Raw genomic sequence first — 17744 nt, forward strand, 5'->3', positions numbered from 1 at the left:
TGTTTCCAGTTTTCTCGCCGAAACGACATATGGAATTTGCAAATAGTATATCAAAAATAAAATATTAATAAAATTGTGGTGCAACATGAGGACTTCCCAGGAGGTCACCCATCCGAGTACTACTCTCGCCCAAGCACGCTTAACTTCGGAGTTCAGATGGGATCCGGTGCATTAGTGCTGGTATGATCGCACCCGTTTTCTTCTTGTTCGCTTTAATCTTTATGCACTCACTATCTTGCTCCCCTCCATTAATTCTTTCAGACTTGAAAAAACGGTGTATGCAACTTTCCTCCCTTGGTTACCGTGCACAAGCTTCAGGTGAGCGGAGTTATTCCTTTCTAGATCTGCCGCATCCTCGGATAAATGTAGTAATATCACGGGGCCCACAATGCACGACGAATGCCAAAAGCCCGGTTTTGCACCGTTCCCATTCAGTAATGACAGTCGTTCCGCAAATGGTCCGAGTATCCGGCACATTGTTTCCTGTTGTCTCGCCGAAACGACATATGGAATTTGCCAATAGTATATCAAAAATAAAATATTAATAAAATTGGGGTGCAACACGAGGACTTCCCAGGAGGTCACCCACCCTAGTACTACTCTCGCCCAAGCACGCTTAACTTCGGAGTTCTGATGGGATCCGGTGCATTAGAGGTGGTATGATCGCACCCGTTTGCTTCTTGTTCGCTTTAATCTTTATGCACTCACTATCTTGCTCCCCTCCATTAATTCTTTCAGATTTGAAAAACCGGTGTATGCAACTTTCCTCCCTTGGTAACCGTGCACAAGATCCCAGGTGAGCGGAGTTATTCCTTTCTAGATCTGTCGCTGCCCAGGGTAAATGTAGTAATATCGTGGGGCCCACAATGCACTATGAATGCCAAAAGACCGGTTTAGCACCGTTCCCATTCAGTAATGACGGTCGTGCCGCAAATGGTCCGAGTATCCGGCACGTTGTTTCCAGTTGTCTCGCCGAAACGACATATGGAATTTGCCAATAGTATATCAAATATAAAATATTAATAAAATTGGGGTGCAACACGAGGACTTCCCAGGAGGTCACCCATCCTAGTACTACTCTCGCCCAAGCACGCTTAACTTCGGAGTTCTGATGGGATCCGGTGCATTAGTGCTGGTATGATCGCACCCGTTTGCTTCTTGTTCGCTTTAATCTTTATGCACTCACTATCTTGCTCCCCTCCATTAATTCTTTCAGACTTGAAAAAACGGTGTATGCAACTTTCCTCCCTTGGTAACCGTGCACAAGCTCCCAGGTGAGCGGAGTTATTCCTTTCTAGATCTGTCGCTGCCCCGGATAAATGTAGTAATATCGTGGGGCCCACAATGCACTATGAATGCCAAAAGACCGGTTTTGCACCGTTCCCATTCAGTAATGACGGTCGTGCCGCAAATGGTCCGAGTATCCGGCACGTTGTTTCCTGTTGTCTCGCCGAAACGACATATGGAATTTGCAAATAGTATATCAAAAATAAAATATTACTAAAATTGGGGTGCAACACGAGGACTTCCCAGGAGGTCACCCATCCTAGTACTAATCTCGCCCAAGCACGCTTAACTTCGGAGTTCTGATGGGATCCGGTGCATTAGTACTAGTATGATCGCACCCGTTTGCTTTTGTTCGCTTTAATCTTTATGCACTCATTATCTTGCTCCCCTCCGTTAATTCTTTCAGACTTGAAAAAACGGTGTATACAACTTTCCTCCCTTGGTTACCGTGCACATGCTCCCAGGTGAGCGGAGTTATTCCTTTCTAGATCTGCCGCATCCCCGGATAAATGTAGTAATATCGTGGGGCCCACTATGCACGACGAATGCCAAACGCCCTGTTTTGCACCGTTCCCATTCAGTAATGACGGTCGTTCCCCAAATGGTCCGAGTATCCGGCACGTTGTTTCCTGTTGTCTCGCCGAAACGACATATGGAATTTGCCAATAGTATATCAAATATAAAATATTAATAAAATTGGGGTGCAACACGAGGACTTCACAGGAGGTCACCCATCCTAGTACTACTCTCGCCCAAGCACGCTTAACTTCGGAGTTCTGATGGGATCCGGTGCATTAGTGCTGGTATGATCGCACCCGTTTGCTTCTTGTTCGCTTTAATCTTTATGCACTCACTATCTTGCTCCCCTCCATTAATTCTTTCAGACTTGAAAAAACGGTGTATGCAACTTTCCTCCCTTGGTAACCGTGCACAAGCTCCCAGGTGACCGGAGTTATTCCTTTCTACATCTGTAGCTGCCCCGGATAAATGTAGTAATATCGTGGGGCCCACAATGCACTACGAATGCCAAAAGACCAGTTTTGCACCGTTCCCATTCAGTAATGACGGTCGTGCCGCAAATGGTCCGAGTATCCGGCACGTTGTTTACTGTTGTCTCGCCGAAACGACATATAGAATTTGCAAATAGTATATCAAAAATAAAATATTAATAAAATTGGGGTGCAACACGAGGACTTCCCAGGAGGTCACCCATCCTAGTACTACTCTCGCCCAAGCACGCTTAACTTCGGAGTTCTAATGGGATCCGATGCATTAGTGCTAGTATGATCGCACCCGTTTGGTTCTTGTTAGCTTTAATCTTTATGCACTCATTATCTTGCTCCCCTCCGTCAATTCTTTCAGACTTGAAAAAACGGTGTATACAACTTTCCTCCCTGGGTTACCGTGCACAAGCTCCCAGGTGAGCGGAGTTATTCCTTTCCAGATCTGCCGCATCCCCGGATAAATGTAGTAATATCGTGGGGCCCACAATGCAGGACGAATGCCAAAAGCCCGGTTTTGCACCGTTCCCATTCAGTAATGACAGTCGTTCCGCAAATGGTCCGAGTATCCGGCACGTTGTTTACTGTTGTCTCGCCGAAACGACATATAGAATTTGCAAATAGTATATCAAAAATAAAATATTAATAAAATTGGGGTGCAACACGAGGACTTCCCAGGAGGTCAACCATCCTAGTACTACTCTCGCCCAAGCACGCTTAACTTCGGAGTTCTAATGGGATCCGATGCATTAGTGCTAGTATGATCGCACCCGTTTGGTTCTTGTTAGCTTTAATCTTTATGCACTCATTATCTTGCTCCCCTCCGTTAATTCTTTCAGACTTGAAAAAACGGTGTATACAACTTTCCTCCCTGGGTTACCGTGCACAATCTCCCAGGTGAGCGGAGTTATTCCTTTCCAGATCTGCCGCATCCCCGGATAAATGTAGTAATATCGTGGGGCCCACAATGCACGACGAATGCCAAAAGCCCGGTTTTGCACCGTTCCCATTCAGTAATGACAGTCGTTCCGCAAATGGTCCGAGTATCCGGCACGTTGTTTCCTGTTGTCTCGCCGAAACGACATATGGAATTTGCAAATAGTATATCAAAAATAAAATATTAATAAAATTGGGGTGCAACACGAGGACTTCCTAGGAGGTCACCCATCCTAGTACTACTCTCGCCCAAGCACGCTTAACTTCGGAGTTCTGATGGGATCCGGTGCATTAGTACTAGTATGATCGCACCTATTTGCTTTTGTTCGCTTTAATCTTTATGCACTCATTATCTTGCTCCCCTCCGTTAATTCTTTCAGACTTGAAAAAACGGTGTATACAACTTTCCTCCCTTGGTTACCGTGCACAAGCTCCCAGGTGAGCGGAGTTATTCCTTTTTAGATCTGCCGCATCCCCGGATAAATGTAGTAATATCGTGGGGCCCACAATGCACGACGAATGCCAAAAGCCCGGTTTTGCACCGTTCCCATTCAGTAATGACAGTCGTTCCGCAAATGGTCCGAGTATCCGGCACGTTGTTTACTGTTGTCTCGCCGAAACGACATATGGAATTTGCAAATAGTATATCAAAAATAAAATATTAATAAAATTGGGTTGCAACACGAGGACTTCCCAGGAGGTCACCCATCCTAGTACTACTCTCGCCCAAGCACGCTTAACTTCGGAGTTCTGATGGGATCCGGTGCATTAGTGCTGGTATGATCGCACCCGTTTGATACTTGTTCGCTTTAATCTTTATGCACTCACTATCTTGCTCCCCTCCATTAATTCTTTCAGACTTGAAAAAACGGTGTATGCAACTTTCCTCCCTTGGTAACCGTGCACAAGCTCTCAGGTGAGCGGAGTTATTCCTTTCTAGATCTGTCGCTGCCCCGGATAAATGTAGTAATATCGTGGGGCCCACAATGCACTATGAATGCCAAAAGACCGGTTTTGCACCGTTCCCATTCAGTAATGACGGTCGTTCCGCAAATGGTCCGAGTATCCGGCACGTTGTTTCCAGTTGTCTCGCCGAAACGACATATGGGATTTGCCAATAGTATATCAAATATAAAATATTAATAAAATTGGGGTGCAACACGAGGACTTCCCAGGAGGTCACCCATCCTAGTACTACTCTCGCCCAAGCACGCTTAACTTCGGAGTTCTGATGGGATCCGGTGCATTAGTGCTGGTATGATCGCACCCGTTTGCTTCTTGTTCGCTTTAATCTTTATGCACTCACTATCTTGCTCCCCTCCATTAATTCTTTCAGATTTGAAAAACCGGTGTATGCAACTTTCCTCCCTTGGTAACCGTGCACAAGATCCCAGGTGAGCGGAGTTATTCCTTTCTAGATCTGTCGCTGCCCCGGATAAATGTAGTAATATCGTGGGGCCCACAATGCACTATGAATGCCAAAAGACCGGTTTTGCACCGTTCCCATTCAGTAATGACGGTCGTGCCGCAAATGGTCCGAGTATCCGGCACGTTGTTTCCAGTTGTCTCGCCGAAACGACATATGGAATTTGCCAATAGTATATCAAATATAAAATATTAATAAAATTGGGGTGCAACACGAGGACTTCCCAGGAGGTCACCCATCCTAGTACTACTCTCGCCCAAGCACGCTTAACTTCGGAGTTCTGATGGGATCCGGTGCATTAGTACTAGTATGATCGCACCCGTTTGCTTTTGTTCGCTTTAATCTTTATGCACTCATTATCTTGCTCCCCTCCGTTAATTCTTTCAGACTTGAAAAAACGGTGTATACAACTTTCCTCCCTTGGTTACCGTGCACAAGCTCCCAGGTGAGCGGAGTTATTCCTTTCTAGATCTGCCGCATCCCCGGATAAATGTAGTAATATCGTGGGGCCCACTATGCACGACGAATGCCAAACGCCCTGTTTTGCACCGTTCCCATTCAGTAATGACGGTCGTTCCCCAAATGGTCCGAGTATCCGGCACGTTGTTTCCTGTTGTCTCGCCGAAACGACATATGGAATTTGCCAATAGTATATCAAATATAAAATATTAATAAAATTGGGGTGCAACACGAGGACTTCCCAGGAGGTCACCCATCCTAGTACTACTCTCGCCCAAGCACGCTTAACTTCGGAGTTCTGATGGGATCCGGTGCATTAGTGCTGGTATGATCGCACCCGTTTGCTTCTTGTTCGCTTTAATCTTTATGCACTCACTATCTTGCTCCCCTCCATTAATTCTTTCAGACTTGAAAAAACGGTGTATGCAACTTTCCTCCCTTGGTAACCGTGCACAAGCTCCCAGGTGACCGGAGTTATTCCTTTCTACATCTGTAGCTGCCCCGGATAAATGTAGTAATATCGTGGGGCCCACAATGCACTACGAATGCCAAAAGACCAGTTTTGCACCGTTCCCATTCAGTAATGACGGTCGTGCCGCAAATGGTCCGAGTATCCGGCACGTTGTTTACTGTTGTCTCGCCGAAACGACATATAGAATTTGCAAATAGTATATCAAAAATAAAATATTAATAAAATTGGGGTGCAACACGAGGACTTCCCAGGAGGTCACCCATCCTAGTACTACTCTCGCCCAAGCACGCTTAACTTCGGAGTTCTAATGGGATCCGATGCATTAGTGCTAGTATGATCGCACCCGTTTGGTTCTTGTTAGCTTTAATCTTTATGCACTCATTATCTTGCTCCCCTCCGTTAATTCTTTCAGACTTGAAAAAACGGTGTATACAACTTTCCTCCCTTGGTTACCGTGCACAAGCTCCCAGGTGAGCGGATTTATTCCTTTCTAGATCTGCCGCATCCCCGGATAAATGTAGTAATATCATGGGGCCCACAATGCACGACGAATGCCAAACGCCCGGTTTAGCACCGTTCCCATTCAGTAATGACGGTCGTGCCGCAAATGGTCCGAGTATCCGGCACGTTGTTTCCAGTTGTCTCGCCGAAACGACATATGGAATTTGCCAATAGTATATCAAATATAAAATATTAATAAAATTGGGGTGCAACACGAGGACTTCCCAGGAGGTCTCCCATCCTAGTACTACTCTCGCCCAAGCACGCTTAACTTCGGAGTTCTGATGGGATCCGGTGCATTAGTGCTGGTATGATCGCACCCGTTTGCTTCTTGTTCGCTTTAATCTTTATGCACTCACTATCTTGCTCCCCTCCATTAATTCTTTCAGATTTGAAAAACCGGTGTATGCAACTTTCCTCCCTTGGTAACCGTGCACAAGATCCCAGGTGAGCGGAGTTATTCCTTTCTAGATCTGTCGCTGCCCCGGATAAATGTAGTAATATCGTGGGGCCCACAATGCACTATGAATGCCAAAAGACCGGTTTTGCACCGTTCCCATTCAGTAATGACGGTCGTGCCGCAAATGGTCCGAGTATCCGGCACGTTGTTTCCTGTTGTCTCGCCGAAACGACATATGGAATTTGCAAATAGTATATCAAAAATAAAATATTACTAAAATTGGGGTGCAACACGAGGACTTCCCAGGAGGTCACCCATCCTAGTACTACTCTCGCCCAAGCACGCTTAACTTCGGAGTTCTGATGGGATCCGGTGCATTAGTACTAGTATGATCGCACCTATTTGCTTTTGTTCGCTTTAATCTTTATGCACTCATTATCTTGCTCCCCTCCGTTAATTCTTTCAGACTTGAAAAAACGGTGTATACAACTTTCCTCCCTTGGTTACCGTGCACATGCTCCCAGGTGAGCGGAGTTATTCCTTTCTAGATCTGCCGCATCCCCGGATAAATGTAGTAATATCGTGGGGCCCACTATGCACGACGAATGCCAAACGCCCTGTTTTGCACCGTTCCCATTCAGTAATGACGGTCGTTCCCCAAATGGTCCGAGTATCCGGCACGTTGTTTCCTGTTGTCTCGCCGAAACGACATATGGAATTTGCCAATAGTATATCAAATATAAAATATTAATAAAATTGGGGTGCAACACGAGGACTTCCCAGGAGGTCACCCATCCTAGTACTACTCTCGCCCAAGCACGCTTAACTTCGGAGTTCTGATGGGATCCGGTGCATTAGTGCTGGTATGATCGCACCCGTTTGCTTCTTGTTCGCTTTAATCTTTATGCACTCACTATCTTGCTCCCCTCCATTAATTCTTTCAGACTTGAAAAAACGGTGTATGCAACTTTCCTCCCTTGGTAACCGTGCACAAGCTCCCAGGTGACCGGAGTTATTCCTTTCTACATCTGTAGCTGCCCCGGATAAATGTAGTAATATCGTGGGGCCCACAATGCACTACGAATGCCAAAAGACCAGTTTTGCACCGTTCCCATTCAGTAATGACGGTCGTGCCGCAAATGGTCCGAGTATCCGGCACGTTGTTTACTGTTGTCTCGCCGAAACGACATATAGAATTTGCAAATAGTATATCAAAAATAAAATATTAATAAAATTGGGGTGCAACACGAGGACTTCCCAGGAGGTCACCCATCCTAGTACTACTCTCGCCCAAGCACGCTTAACTTCGGAGTTCTAATGGGATCCGATGCATTAGTGCTAGTATGATCGCACCCGTTTGGTTCTTGTTAGCTTTAATCTTTATGCACTCATTATCTTGCTCCCCTCCGTTAATTCTTTCAGACTTGAAAAAACGGTGTATACAACTTTCCTCCCTGGGTTACCGTGCACAAGCTCCCAGGTGAGCGGAGTTATTCCTTTCCAGATCTGCCGCATCCCCGGATAAATGTAGTAATATCGTGGGGCCCACAATGCACGACGAATGCCAAAAGCCCGGTTTTGCACCGTTCCCATTCAGTAATGACAGTCGTTCCGCAAATGGTCCGAGTATCCGGCACGTTGTTTACTGTTGTCTCGCCGAAACGACATATAGAATTTGCAAATAGTATATCAAAAATAAAATATTAATAAAATTGGGGTGCAACACGAGGACTTCCCAGGAGGTCACCCATCCTAGTACTACTCTCGCCCAAGCACGCTTAACTTCGGAGTTCTGATGGGATCCGGTGCATTAGTGCTGGTATGATCGCACCCGTTTGATACTTGTTCGCTTTAATCTTTATGCACTCACTATCTTGCTCCCCTCCGTTAATTCTTTCAGACTTGAAAAAACGGTGTATACAACTTTCCTCCCTGGGTTACCGTGCACAAGCTCCCAGGTGAGCGGAGTTATTCCTTTCCAGATCTGCCGCATCCCCGGATAAATGTAGTAATATCGTGGGGCCCACAATGCACGACGAATGCCAAAAGCCCGGTTTTGCACCGTTCCCATTCAGCAATGACAGTCGTTCCGCAAATGGTCCGAGTATCCGGCACGTTGTTTCCTGTTGTTTCGCCGAAACGACATATGGAATTTGCAAATAGTATATCAAAAATAAAATATTAATAAAATTGGGGTGCAACACGAGGACTTCCCAGGAGGTCACCCATCCTAGTACTACTCTCGCCCAAGCACGCTTAACTTCGGAGTTCTGATGGGATCCGGTGCATTAGTACTAGTATGATCGCACCTATTTGCTTTTGTTCGCTTTAATCTTTATGCACTCATTATCTTGCTCCCCTCCGTTAATTCTTTCAGACTTGAAAAAACGGTGTATACAACTTTCCTCCCTTGGTTACCGTGCACAAGCTCCCAGGTGAGCGGAGTTATTCCTTTTTAGATCTGCCGCATCCCCGGATAAATGTAGTAATATCGTGGGGCCCACAATGCACGACGAATGCCAAAAGCCCGGTTTTGCACCGTTCCCATTCGGTAATGACAGTCGTTCCGCAAATGGTCCGAGTATCCGGCACGTTGTTTCCTGTTGTCTCGCCGAAACGACATATGGAATTTGCAAATAGTATATCAAAAATAAAATATTAATAAAATTGGGGTGCAACACGAGGACTTCCCAGGAGGTCACCCATCCTAGTACTACTCTCGCCCAAGCACGCTTAACTTCGGAGTTCTGATGGGATCCGGTGCATTAGTACTAGTATGATCGCAACCGTTTGCTTTTGTTCGCTTTAATCTTTATGCACTCATTATCTTGCTCCCCTCCGTTAATTCTTTCAGACTTGAAAAAACGGTGTATACAACTTTCCTCCCTTGGTTACCGTGCACAAGCTCCCAGGTGAGCGGAGTTATTCCTTTCTAGATCTGCCGCATCCCCGGATAAATGAAGTAATATCGTGGGGCCCACAATGCACGACGAATGCCAAAAGCCCGGTTTTGCACCGTTCCCATTCGGTAATGACAGTCGTTCCGCAAATGGTCCGAGTATCCGGCACATTGTTTCCTGTTGTCTCGCCGAAACGACATATGGAATTTGCAAATAGTATATCAAAAATAAAATATTAATAAAATTGGGGTGCAACATGAGGACTTCCCAGAAGGTCACCCATCCTAGTACTACTCTCGCCCAAGCACGCTTAACTTCGGAGTTCTGATGGGATCCGGTGCATTAGTGCTGGTATGATCGCACCCGTTTTCTTCTTGTTCGCTTTAATCTTTATGCACTCACTATCTTGCTCCCCTCCATTAATTCTTTCAGACTTGTAAAAACGGTGTATGCAACTTTCCTCCCTTGGTTACCGTGCACAAGCTTCAGGTAAGCGGAGTTATTCCTTTCTAGATCTGCCGCATCCTCGGATAAATGTAGTAATATCACAGGGCCCACAATGCACGACGAATGCCAAAAGCCCGGTTTTGCACCGTTCCCATTCAGTAATGACAGTCATTCCGCAAATGGTCCGAGTATCCGGCACATTGTTTCCTGTTGTCTCGCCGAAACGACATTTGGAATTTGCAAATAGTATATCAAAAATAAAATATTAATAAAATTGGGGTGCAACACGAGGACTTCCCAGGAGGTCACCCATCCTAGTACTACTCTCGCCCAAGCACGCTTAACTTCGGTGTTCTGATGGGATCCAGTGCATTAGTGCTGGTATGATCGCACCCGTTTGGTTCTTGTTCGCTTTAATCTTTATGCACTCATTATCTTGCTCCCCTCCGTTAATTCTTTCAGATTTGAAAAAACGGTATATGCAACTTTCCTCCCTTGGTTACCGTGCACAAGCTCCCAGGTGAGCGGAGTTATTCCTTTCTAGATCTGCCGCATCCCCGGATAAATGTAGTAATATCGCGGGGCCCACAATGCACGACGAATGCCAAAAGCCCGGTTTTGCACCGTTCCCATTCAGTAATGACAGTCGTTCCGCAAATGGTCCGAGTATCCGGCACGTTGTTTCCTGTTGTCTCGCCGAAACGACATATGGAATTTGCAAATAGTATATCAAAAATAAAATATTAATAAAATTGGGGTGCAACACAAGGACTTCCCAGGAGGTCACCCATCCTATTACTACTCTCGCCCAAGCACGCTTAACTTCGGAGTTCTGATGGGATCCGGTGCATTAGTGCTGGTATGATCGCACCTATTTGCTTCTTGTTCGCCTTAATCTTTATGCACTCATTATCTTGCTCCCCTCCGTTAATTCTTTCAGATTTGAAAAAACGGTGTATACAACTTTCCTCCCTTGGTGACCGTGCACAAGCTTCCAGGTGAGCGGAGTTATTCCTTTCTAGATCTGCCGCATCCCCGGATAAATGTAGTAATATCGCGGGGCCCACAATGCACGACGAATGCCAAAAGCCCGGTTTTGCACCGTTCCCATTCAGTAATGACGGTCGTTCCGCAAATGGTCCGAGTATCCGGCACGTTGTTTCCAGTTGTCTCGCCGAAACGACATATGGAATTTGCAAATAGTATATCAAAAATAAAATATTAATAAAATTGGGGTGCAACACGAGGACTTCCCAGGAGGTCACCCATCCTAGTACTACTCTCGCCCAAGCACGCTTAACTTCGGAGTTCTGATGGGATACGGTGCATTAGTGCTGGTATGATAGCACCCGTTTGCTTCTTGTTCGCTTTAATCTTTATGCACTCATTATCTTGCTCCCCTCCGTTAATTCTTTCAGATTTGAAAAAACGGTGTATAAAACTTTCCTCCCTTGGTTACCGTGCACAAGCTCCCAGGTGAGCGGAGTTATTCCTTTCTAGATCTGCCGCATCCCCGGATAAATGTAGTAATATCGCGGGGCCCACAATGCACGACGAATGCCAAAAGCCCGGTTTTGCACCGTTCCCATTCAGTAATGACGGTCGTTCCGCAAATGGTCTGAGTATCCGGCACGTTGTTTCCAGTTGTCTCGCCGAAACGACATATGGAATTTGCAAATAGTATATCAAAAATAAAATATTAATAAAATTGGGGTGCAACACGAGGAGTTCCCAGGAGGTCACCCATCCTAATACTACTCTCGCCCAAGCACGCTTAACTTCGGAGTTCTGATGGGATACGGTCCATTAGTGCTGGTATGATAGCACCCATTTGCTTCTTGTTCGCTTTAATCTTTATGCACTCATTATCTTAATCCCCTCCGTTAATTCTTTCAGATTTGAAAAAACGGTGTATAAAACTTTCCTCCCTTGGTTACCGTGCACAAGCTCCCAGGTGAGCGGAGTTATTCCTTTCTAGATCTGCCGCATCCCCGAATAAATGTAGTAATATCGCGGGGCCCACAATGCACGACGAATGCCAAAAGCCCGGTTTTGCACCGTTCCCATTCAGTAATGACGGTCGTTCCGCAAATGGTCCGAGTATCCGGCACGTTGTTTCCAGTTGTCTCGCCGAAACGACATATGGAATTTGCAAATAGTATATCAAAAATAAAATATTAATAAAATTGGGGTGCAACACGAGGACTTCCCAGGAGGTCACCCATCCTAGTACTACTCTCGCCCAAGCACGCTTAACTTCGGAGTTCTGATGGGATCCGGTGCATTAGTGCTGGTATGATCGCACCCGTTTGCTTCTTGTTCGTTTTAATCTTTATGCACTCATTATCTTGCTCCCCTCCGTTAATTCTTTCAGATTTGAAAAAACGGTATATGCAACTTTCCTCCCTTGGTTACCGTGCACAAGCTCCCAGGTGAGCGGAGTTATTCCTTTCTAGATCTGCCGCATCCCCGGATAAATGTAGTAATATCGCGGGGCCCACAATGCACGACGAATGCCAAAAGCCCGGTTTTGCACCGTTCCCATTCAGTAATGACAGTCGTTCCGCAAATGGTCCGAGTATCCGGCACGTTGTTTCCTGTTGTCTCGCCGAAACGACATATGGAATTTGCAAATAGTATATCAAAAATAAAATATTAATAAAATTGGGGTGCAACACGAGGACTTCCCAGGAGGTCACCCATCCTATTACTACTCTCGCCCAAGCACGCTTAACTTCGGAGTTCTGATGGGATCCGGTGCATTAGTGCTGGTATGATCGCACCTATTTGCTTCTTGTTCGCCTTAATCTTTATGCACTCATTATCTTGCTCCCCTCCGTTAATTCTTTCAGATTTGAAAAAACGGTGTATACAACTTTCCTCCCTTGATGACCGTGCACAAGCTCCCAGGTGAGCGGAGTTATTCCTTTCTAGATCTGCCGCATCCCCGGATAAATGTAGTAATATCGCGGGGCCCACAATGCACGACGAATGCCAAAAGCCCGGTTTTGCACCGTTCCCATTCAGTAATGACGGTCGTTCCGCAAATGGTCCGAGTATCCGGCACGTTGTTTCCAGTTGTCTCGCCGAAACGACATATGGAATTTGCAAATAGTATATCAAAAATAAAATATTAATAAAATTGGGGTGCAACACGAGGACTTCCCAGGAGGTCACCCATCCTAGTACTACTCTCGCCCAAGCACGCTTAACTTCGGAGTTCTGATGGGATCCGGTGCATTAGTGCTGGTATGATCGCACCCGTTTGCTTCTAGTTCGTTTTAATCTTTATGCACTCATTATCTTGCTCCCCTCCGTTAATTCTTTCAGATTTGAAAAAACGGTATATGCAACTTTCCTCCCTTGGTTACCGTGCACAAGCTCCCAGGTGAGCGGAGTTATTCCTTTCTAGATCTGCCGCATCCCCGGATAAATGTAGTAATATCGCGGGGCCCACAATGCACGACGAATGCCAAAAGCCCGGTTTTGCACCGTTCCCATTCAGTAATGACGGTCGTTCCGCAAATGGTCCGAGTATCCGGCACGTTGTTTCCAGTTGTCTCGCCGAAACGACATATGGAATTTGCAAATAGTATATCAAAAATAAAATATTAATAAAATTGGGGTGCAACACGAGGACTTCCCAGGAGGTCACCCATCCTAGTACTACTCTCGCCCAAGCACGCTTAACTTCGGAGTTCTGATGGGATCCGGTGCATTAGTGCTGGTATGATCGCACCCGTTTGCTTCTTGTTCGCTTTAATCTTTATGCACTCATTATCTTGCTCCCCTCCGTTAATTCTTTCAGATTTGAAAAAACGGTGTATACAACTTTCCTCCCTTGGTGACCGTGCACAAGCTCCCAGGTGAGCGGAGTTATTCCTTTCTAGATCTGCCGCATCCCCGGATAAATGTAGTAATATCGCGGGGCCCACAATGCACGACGAATGCCAAAAGCCCGGTTTTGCACCGTTCCCATTCAGTAATGACGGTCGTTCCGCAAATGGTCCGAGTATCCGGCACGTTGTTTCCAGTTGTCTCGCCGAAACGACATATGGAATTTGCAAATAGTATATCAAAAATAAAATATTAATAAAATTGGGGTGCAACACGAGGACTTCCCAGGAGGTCACCCATCCTAATACTACTCTCGCCCAAGCACGCTTAACTTCGGAGTTCTGATGGGATACGGTCCATTAGTGCTGGTATGATAGCACCCGTTTGCTTCTTGTTCGCTTTAATCTTTATGCACTCATTATCTTAATCCCCTCCGTTAATTCTTTCAGATTTGAAAAAACGGTGTATAAAACTTTCCTCCCTTGGTTACCGTGCACAAGCTCCCAGGTGAGCGGAGTTATTCCTTTCTAGATCTGCCGCATCCCCGGATAAATGTAGTAATATCGCGGGGCCCACAACGCACGACGAATGCCAAAAGCCCGGTTTTGCACCGTTCCCATTCAGTAATGACGGTCGTTCCGCAAATGGTCCGAGTATCCGGCACGTTGTTTCCAGTTGTCTCGCCGAAACGACATATGGAATTTGCAAATAGTATATCAAAAATAAAATATTAATAAAATTGGGGTGCAACACGAGGACTTCCCAGGAGGTCACCCATCCTAGTACTACTCTCGCCCAAGCACGCTTAACTTCGGAGTTCTGATGGGATCCGGTGCATTAGTGCTGGTATGATCGCACCCGTTTGCTTCTTGTTCGTTTTAATCTTTATGCACTCATTATCTTGCTCCCCTCCGTTAATTCTTTCAGATTTGAAAAAACGGTATATGCAACTTTCCTCCCTTGGTTACCGTGCACAAGCTCCCAGGTGAGCGGAGTTATTCCTTTCTAGATCTGCCGCATCCCCGGATAAATGTAGTAATATCGCGGGGCCCACAATGCACGACGAATGCCAAAAGCCCGGTTTTGCACCGTTCCCATTCAGTAATGACAGTCGTTCCGCAAATGGTCCGAGTATCCGGCACGTTGTTTCCTGTTGTCTCGCCGAAACGACATATGGAATTTGCAAATAGTATATCAAAAATAAAATATTAATAAAATTGGGGTGCAACACGAGGACTTCCCAGGAGGTCACCCATCCTATTACTACTCTCACCCAAGCACGCTTAACTTCGGAGTTCTGATGGGATCCGGTGCATTAGTGCTGGTATGATCGCACCTATTTGCTTCTTGTTCGCCTTAATCTTTATGCACTCATTATCTTGCTCCCCTCCGTTAATTCTTTCAGATTTGGAAAAACGGTGTATACAACTTTCCTCCCTTGGTGACCGTGCACAAGCTCCCAGGTGAGCGGAGTTATTCCTTTCTAGATCTGCCGCATCCCCGGATAAATGTAGTAATATCGCGGGGCCCACAATGCACGACGAATGCCAAAAGCCCGGTTTTGCACCGTTCCCATTCAGTAATGACGGTCGTTCCGCAAATGGTCCGAGTATCCGGCACGTTGTTTCCAGTTGTCTCGCCGAAACGACATATGGAATTTGCAAATAGTATATCAAAAATAAAATATTAATAAAATTGGGGTGCAACACGAGGACTTCCCAGGAGGTCACCCATCCTAGTACTACTCTCGCCCAAGCACGCTTAACTTCGAAGTTCTGATGGGATCCGGTGCATTAGTGCTGGTATGATCGCACCCGTTTGCTTCTAGTTCGTTTTAATCTTTATGCACTCATTATCTTGCTCCCCTCCGTTAATTCTTTCAGATTTGAAAAAACGGTATATGCAACTTTCCTCCCTTGGTTACCGTGCACAAGCTCCCAGGTGAGCGGAGTTATTCCTTTCTAGATCTGCCGCATCCCCGGATAAATGTAGTAATATCGCGGGGCCCACAATGCACGACGAATGCCAAAAGCCCGGTTTTGCACCGTTCCCATTCAGTAATGACGGTCGTTCCGCAAATGGTCCGAGTATCCGGCACGTTGTTTCCAGTTGTCTCGCCGAAACGACATATGGAATTTGCAAATAGTATATCAAAAATAAAATATTAATAAAATTGGGGTGCAACACGAGGACTTCCCAGGAGGTCACCCATCCTAGTACTACTCTCGCCCAAGCACGCTTAACTTCGGAGTTCTGATGGGATCCGGTGCATTAGTGCTGGTATGATCGCACCCGTTTGCTTCTTGTTCGCTTTAATCTTTATGCACTCATTATCTTGCTCCCCTCCGTTAATTCTTTCAGATTTGAAAAAACGGTGTATGCAACTTTCCTCCCTTGGTGACCGTGCACAAGCTCGCAGGTGAGCGGAGTTATTCCTTTCTAGATCTGCCGCATCCCCGGATAAATGTAGTAATATCGCGGGGCCCACAATGCACGACGAATGCCAAAAGCCCGGTTTTGCACCGTTCCCATTCAGTAATGACGGTCGTTCCGCAAATGGTCCGAGTATCCGGCACGTTGTTTCCAGTTGTCTCGCCGAAACGACATATGGAATTTGCAAATAGTATATCAAAAATAAAATATTAATAAAATTGGGGTGCAACACGAGGACTTCCCAGGAGGTCACCCATCCTAGTACTACTCTCGCCCAAGCACGCTTAACTTCGGAGTTCTGATGGGATCCGGTGCATTAGTGCTGGTATGATCGCACCCGTTTGTTTCTTGTTCGTTTTAATCTTTATGCACTCATTATCTTGCTCCCCTCCGTTAATTCTTTCAGATTTGAAAAAACGGTATATGCAACTTTCCTCCCTTGGTTACCGTGCACAAGCTCCCAGGTGAGCGGAGTTATTCCTTTCTAGATCTGCCGCATCCCCGGATAAATGTAGTAATATCGCGGGGCCCACAATGCACGACGAATGCCAAAAGCACGGTTTTGCACCGTTCCCATTCAGTAATGACGGTCGTTCCGCAAATGGTCCGAGTATCCGGCACGTTGTTTCCAGTTGTCTCGCCGAAACGACATATGGAATTTGCAAATAGTATATCAAAAATAAAATATTAATAAAATTGGGGTGCAACACGAGGACTTCCCAGGAGGTCACCCATCCTAGTACTACTCTCGCCCAAGCACGCTTAACTTCGGAGTTCTGATGGGATACGGTGCATTAGTGCTGGTATGATAGCACCCGTTTGCTTCTTGTTCGCTTTAATCTTTATGCACTCATTATCTTGCTCCCCTCCGTTAATTCTTTCAGATTTGAAAAAACGGTGTATAAAACTTTCCTCCCTTGGTTACCGTGCACAAGCTCCCAGGTGAGCGGAGTTATTCCTTTCTAGATCTGCCGCATCCCCGGATAAATGTAGTAATATCGCGGGGCCCACAATGCACGACGAATGCCAAAAGCCCGGTTTTGCACCGTTCCCATTCAGTAATGACGGTCGTTCCGCAAATGGTCCGAGTATCCGGCACGTTGTTTCCAGTTGTCTCGCCGAAACGACATATGGAATTTGCAAATAGTATATCAAAAATAAAATATTAATAAAATTGGGGTGCAACACGAGGAGTTCCCAGGAGGTCACCCATCCTAATACTACTCTCGCCCAAGCACGCTTAACTTCGGAGTTCTGATGGGATACGGTCCATTAGTGCTGGTATGATAGCACCCGTTTGCTTCTTGTTCGCTTTAATCTTTATGCACTCATTATCTTAATCCCCTCCGTTAATTCTTTCAGATTTGAAAAAACGGTGTATAAAACTTTCCTCCCTTGGTTACCGTGCACAAGCTCCCAGGTGAGCGGAGTTATTCCTTTCTAGATCTGCCGCATCCCCGGATAAATGTAGTAATATCGCGGGGCCCACAATGCACGACGAATGCCAAAAGCCCGGTTTTGCACCGTTCCCATTCAGTAATGACGGTCGTTCCGCAAATGGTCCGAGTATCCGGCACGTTGTTTCCAGTTGTCTCGCCGAAACGACATATGGAATTTGCAAATAGTATATCAAAAATAAAATATT

At 45.9% G+C, this 17744-nt stretch overlaps 34 non-coding genes and 3 pseudogenes across 34 annotated transcripts; all 37 read right to left on the reverse strand.

The window, feature by feature from the left end:
- Positions 1-75: 75 nt before the first annotated feature.
- Positions 76-194, reverse strand: LOC148858911 (5S ribosomal RNA). Its single transcript, XR_016097324.1, has one exon. It is a non-coding gene; the product is annotated as a 5S ribosomal RNA (ribosomal RNA).
- Positions 195-552: 358 nt separating this feature from the next.
- LOC148858912 (5S ribosomal RNA) lies at positions 553-671 on the reverse strand. Its single transcript, XR_016096865.1, has one exon. It is a non-coding gene; the product is annotated as a 5S ribosomal RNA (ribosomal RNA).
- Positions 672-1030: 359 nt separating this feature from the next.
- LOC148858913 (5S ribosomal RNA) lies at positions 1031-1149 on the reverse strand. Its single transcript, XR_016097130.1, has one exon. It is a non-coding gene; the product is annotated as a 5S ribosomal RNA (ribosomal RNA).
- A 359-nt stretch (positions 1150-1508) lies between these two features.
- Positions 1509-1627, reverse strand: LOC148858914 (5S ribosomal RNA). Its single transcript, XR_016096486.1, has one exon. It is a non-coding gene; the product is annotated as a 5S ribosomal RNA (ribosomal RNA).
- A 358-nt stretch (positions 1628-1985) lies between these two features.
- LOC148858915 (5S ribosomal RNA) lies at positions 1986-2104 on the reverse strand. The gene has a single exon (XR_016095758.1). It is a non-coding gene; the product is annotated as a 5S ribosomal RNA (ribosomal RNA).
- Positions 2105-2463: 359 nt separating this feature from the next.
- LOC148858916 (5S ribosomal RNA) lies at positions 2464-2582 on the reverse strand. Its single transcript, XR_016096811.1, has one exon. It is a non-coding gene; the product is annotated as a 5S ribosomal RNA (ribosomal RNA).
- A 359-nt stretch (positions 2583-2941) lies between these two features.
- On the reverse strand, positions 2942-3060 carry LOC148858917 (5S ribosomal RNA). The gene has a single exon (XR_016097401.1). It is a non-coding gene; the product is annotated as a 5S ribosomal RNA (ribosomal RNA).
- Positions 3061-3419: 359 nt separating this feature from the next.
- Positions 3420-3538, reverse strand: LOC148858918 (5S ribosomal RNA). The gene has a single exon (XR_016097629.1). It is a non-coding gene; the product is annotated as a 5S ribosomal RNA (ribosomal RNA).
- A 358-nt stretch (positions 3539-3896) lies between these two features.
- Positions 3897-4015, reverse strand: LOC148858919 (5S ribosomal RNA). The gene has a single exon (XR_016096026.1). It is a non-coding gene; the product is annotated as a 5S ribosomal RNA (ribosomal RNA).
- Positions 4016-4374: 359 nt separating this feature from the next.
- Positions 4375-4493, reverse strand: LOC148858920 (5S ribosomal RNA). The gene has a single exon (XR_016097142.1). It is a non-coding gene; the product is annotated as a 5S ribosomal RNA (ribosomal RNA).
- A 359-nt stretch (positions 4494-4852) lies between these two features.
- On the reverse strand, positions 4853-4971 carry LOC148858921 (5S ribosomal RNA). Its single transcript, XR_016096316.1, has one exon. It is a non-coding gene; the product is annotated as a 5S ribosomal RNA (ribosomal RNA).
- A 358-nt stretch (positions 4972-5329) lies between these two features.
- Positions 5330-5448, reverse strand: LOC148858922 (5S ribosomal RNA). Its single transcript, XR_016097153.1, has one exon. It is a non-coding gene; the product is annotated as a 5S ribosomal RNA (ribosomal RNA).
- A 359-nt stretch (positions 5449-5807) lies between these two features.
- On the reverse strand, positions 5808-5926 carry LOC148858923 (5S ribosomal RNA). The gene has a single exon (XR_016096812.1). It is a non-coding gene; the product is annotated as a 5S ribosomal RNA (ribosomal RNA).
- Positions 5927-6285: 359 nt separating this feature from the next.
- Positions 6286-6404, reverse strand: LOC148858924 (5S ribosomal RNA). The gene has a single exon (XR_016095654.1). It is a non-coding gene; the product is annotated as a 5S ribosomal RNA (ribosomal RNA).
- A 359-nt stretch (positions 6405-6763) lies between these two features.
- LOC148858925 (5S ribosomal RNA) lies at positions 6764-6882 on the reverse strand. Its single transcript, XR_016096998.1, has one exon. It is a non-coding gene; the product is annotated as a 5S ribosomal RNA (ribosomal RNA).
- Positions 6883-7240: 358 nt separating this feature from the next.
- Positions 7241-7359, reverse strand: LOC148858926 (5S ribosomal RNA). The gene has a single exon (XR_016097164.1). It is a non-coding gene; the product is annotated as a 5S ribosomal RNA (ribosomal RNA).
- Positions 7360-7718: 359 nt separating this feature from the next.
- LOC148858927 (5S ribosomal RNA) lies at positions 7719-7837 on the reverse strand. The gene has a single exon (XR_016096813.1). It is a non-coding gene; the product is annotated as a 5S ribosomal RNA (ribosomal RNA).
- A 359-nt stretch (positions 7838-8196) lies between these two features.
- Positions 8197-8315, reverse strand: LOC148858928 (5S ribosomal RNA). Its single transcript, XR_016097175.1, has one exon. It is a non-coding gene; the product is annotated as a 5S ribosomal RNA (ribosomal RNA).
- Positions 8316-8674: 359 nt separating this feature from the next.
- LOC148858929 (5S ribosomal RNA) lies at positions 8675-8793 on the reverse strand. The gene has a single exon (XR_016096999.1). It is a non-coding gene; the product is annotated as a 5S ribosomal RNA (ribosomal RNA).
- A 358-nt stretch (positions 8794-9151) lies between these two features.
- On the reverse strand, positions 9152-9270 carry LOC148858930 (5S ribosomal RNA). Its single transcript, XR_016096992.1, has one exon. It is a non-coding gene; the product is annotated as a 5S ribosomal RNA (ribosomal RNA).
- Positions 9271-9628: 358 nt separating this feature from the next.
- LOC148858931 (5S ribosomal RNA) lies at positions 9629-9747 on the reverse strand. The gene has a single exon (XR_016096615.1). It is a non-coding gene; the product is annotated as a 5S ribosomal RNA (ribosomal RNA).
- A 358-nt stretch (positions 9748-10105) lies between these two features.
- LOC148858932 (5S ribosomal RNA) lies at positions 10106-10224 on the reverse strand. The gene has a single exon (XR_016097111.1). It is a non-coding gene; the product is annotated as a 5S ribosomal RNA (ribosomal RNA).
- Positions 10225-10583: 359 nt separating this feature from the next.
- LOC148858933 (5S ribosomal RNA) lies at positions 10584-10702 on the reverse strand. The gene has a single exon (XR_016097354.1). It is a non-coding gene; the product is annotated as a 5S ribosomal RNA (ribosomal RNA).
- A 359-nt stretch (positions 10703-11061) lies between these two features.
- On the reverse strand, positions 11062-11180 carry LOC148858934 (5S ribosomal RNA). The gene has a single exon (XR_016097526.1). It is a non-coding gene; the product is annotated as a 5S ribosomal RNA (ribosomal RNA).
- Positions 11181-11539: 359 nt separating this feature from the next.
- On the reverse strand, positions 11540-11658 carry LOC148858935 (5S ribosomal RNA; annotated as a pseudogene).
- A 359-nt stretch (positions 11659-12017) lies between these two features.
- On the reverse strand, positions 12018-12136 carry LOC148858936 (5S ribosomal RNA). Its single transcript, XR_016097188.1, has one exon. It is a non-coding gene; the product is annotated as a 5S ribosomal RNA (ribosomal RNA).
- A 359-nt stretch (positions 12137-12495) lies between these two features.
- LOC148858937 (5S ribosomal RNA) lies at positions 12496-12614 on the reverse strand. Its single transcript, XR_016097010.1, has one exon. It is a non-coding gene; the product is annotated as a 5S ribosomal RNA (ribosomal RNA).
- Positions 12615-12973: 359 nt separating this feature from the next.
- On the reverse strand, positions 12974-13092 carry LOC148858938 (5S ribosomal RNA). Its single transcript, XR_016097201.1, has one exon. It is a non-coding gene; the product is annotated as a 5S ribosomal RNA (ribosomal RNA).
- A 359-nt stretch (positions 13093-13451) lies between these two features.
- Positions 13452-13570, reverse strand: LOC148858939 (5S ribosomal RNA). The gene has a single exon (XR_016097214.1). It is a non-coding gene; the product is annotated as a 5S ribosomal RNA (ribosomal RNA).
- A 359-nt stretch (positions 13571-13929) lies between these two features.
- Positions 13930-14048, reverse strand: LOC148858940 (5S ribosomal RNA; annotated as a pseudogene).
- Positions 14049-14407: 359 nt separating this feature from the next.
- On the reverse strand, positions 14408-14526 carry LOC148858941 (5S ribosomal RNA). Its single transcript, XR_016097226.1, has one exon. It is a non-coding gene; the product is annotated as a 5S ribosomal RNA (ribosomal RNA).
- Positions 14527-14885: 359 nt separating this feature from the next.
- On the reverse strand, positions 14886-15004 carry LOC148858942 (5S ribosomal RNA). Its single transcript, XR_016097645.1, has one exon. It is a non-coding gene; the product is annotated as a 5S ribosomal RNA (ribosomal RNA).
- A 359-nt stretch (positions 15005-15363) lies between these two features.
- LOC148858943 (5S ribosomal RNA) lies at positions 15364-15482 on the reverse strand. Its single transcript, XR_016096080.1, has one exon. It is a non-coding gene; the product is annotated as a 5S ribosomal RNA (ribosomal RNA).
- Positions 15483-15841: 359 nt separating this feature from the next.
- Positions 15842-15960, reverse strand: LOC148858944 (5S ribosomal RNA). Its single transcript, XR_016097237.1, has one exon. It is a non-coding gene; the product is annotated as a 5S ribosomal RNA (ribosomal RNA).
- A 359-nt stretch (positions 15961-16319) lies between these two features.
- On the reverse strand, positions 16320-16438 carry LOC148858945 (5S ribosomal RNA). Its single transcript, XR_016097250.1, has one exon. It is a non-coding gene; the product is annotated as a 5S ribosomal RNA (ribosomal RNA).
- A 359-nt stretch (positions 16439-16797) lies between these two features.
- LOC148858946 (5S ribosomal RNA) lies at positions 16798-16916 on the reverse strand. The gene has a single exon (XR_016097527.1). It is a non-coding gene; the product is annotated as a 5S ribosomal RNA (ribosomal RNA).
- Positions 16917-17275: 359 nt separating this feature from the next.
- On the reverse strand, positions 17276-17394 carry LOC148858947 (5S ribosomal RNA; annotated as a pseudogene).
- Positions 17395-17744: the final 350 nt, after the last annotated feature.

The sequence above is a fragment of the Nelumbo lutea genome, chromosome 4 (genome assembly GCF_056320005.1).
Source record: "Nelumbo lutea isolate HS-2025 chromosome 4, American lotus-T2T, whole genome shotgun sequence".
In the NCBI taxonomy this organism is placed as follows: domain Eukaryota; kingdom Viridiplantae; phylum Streptophyta; class Magnoliopsida; order Proteales; family Nelumbonaceae; genus Nelumbo; species Nelumbo lutea.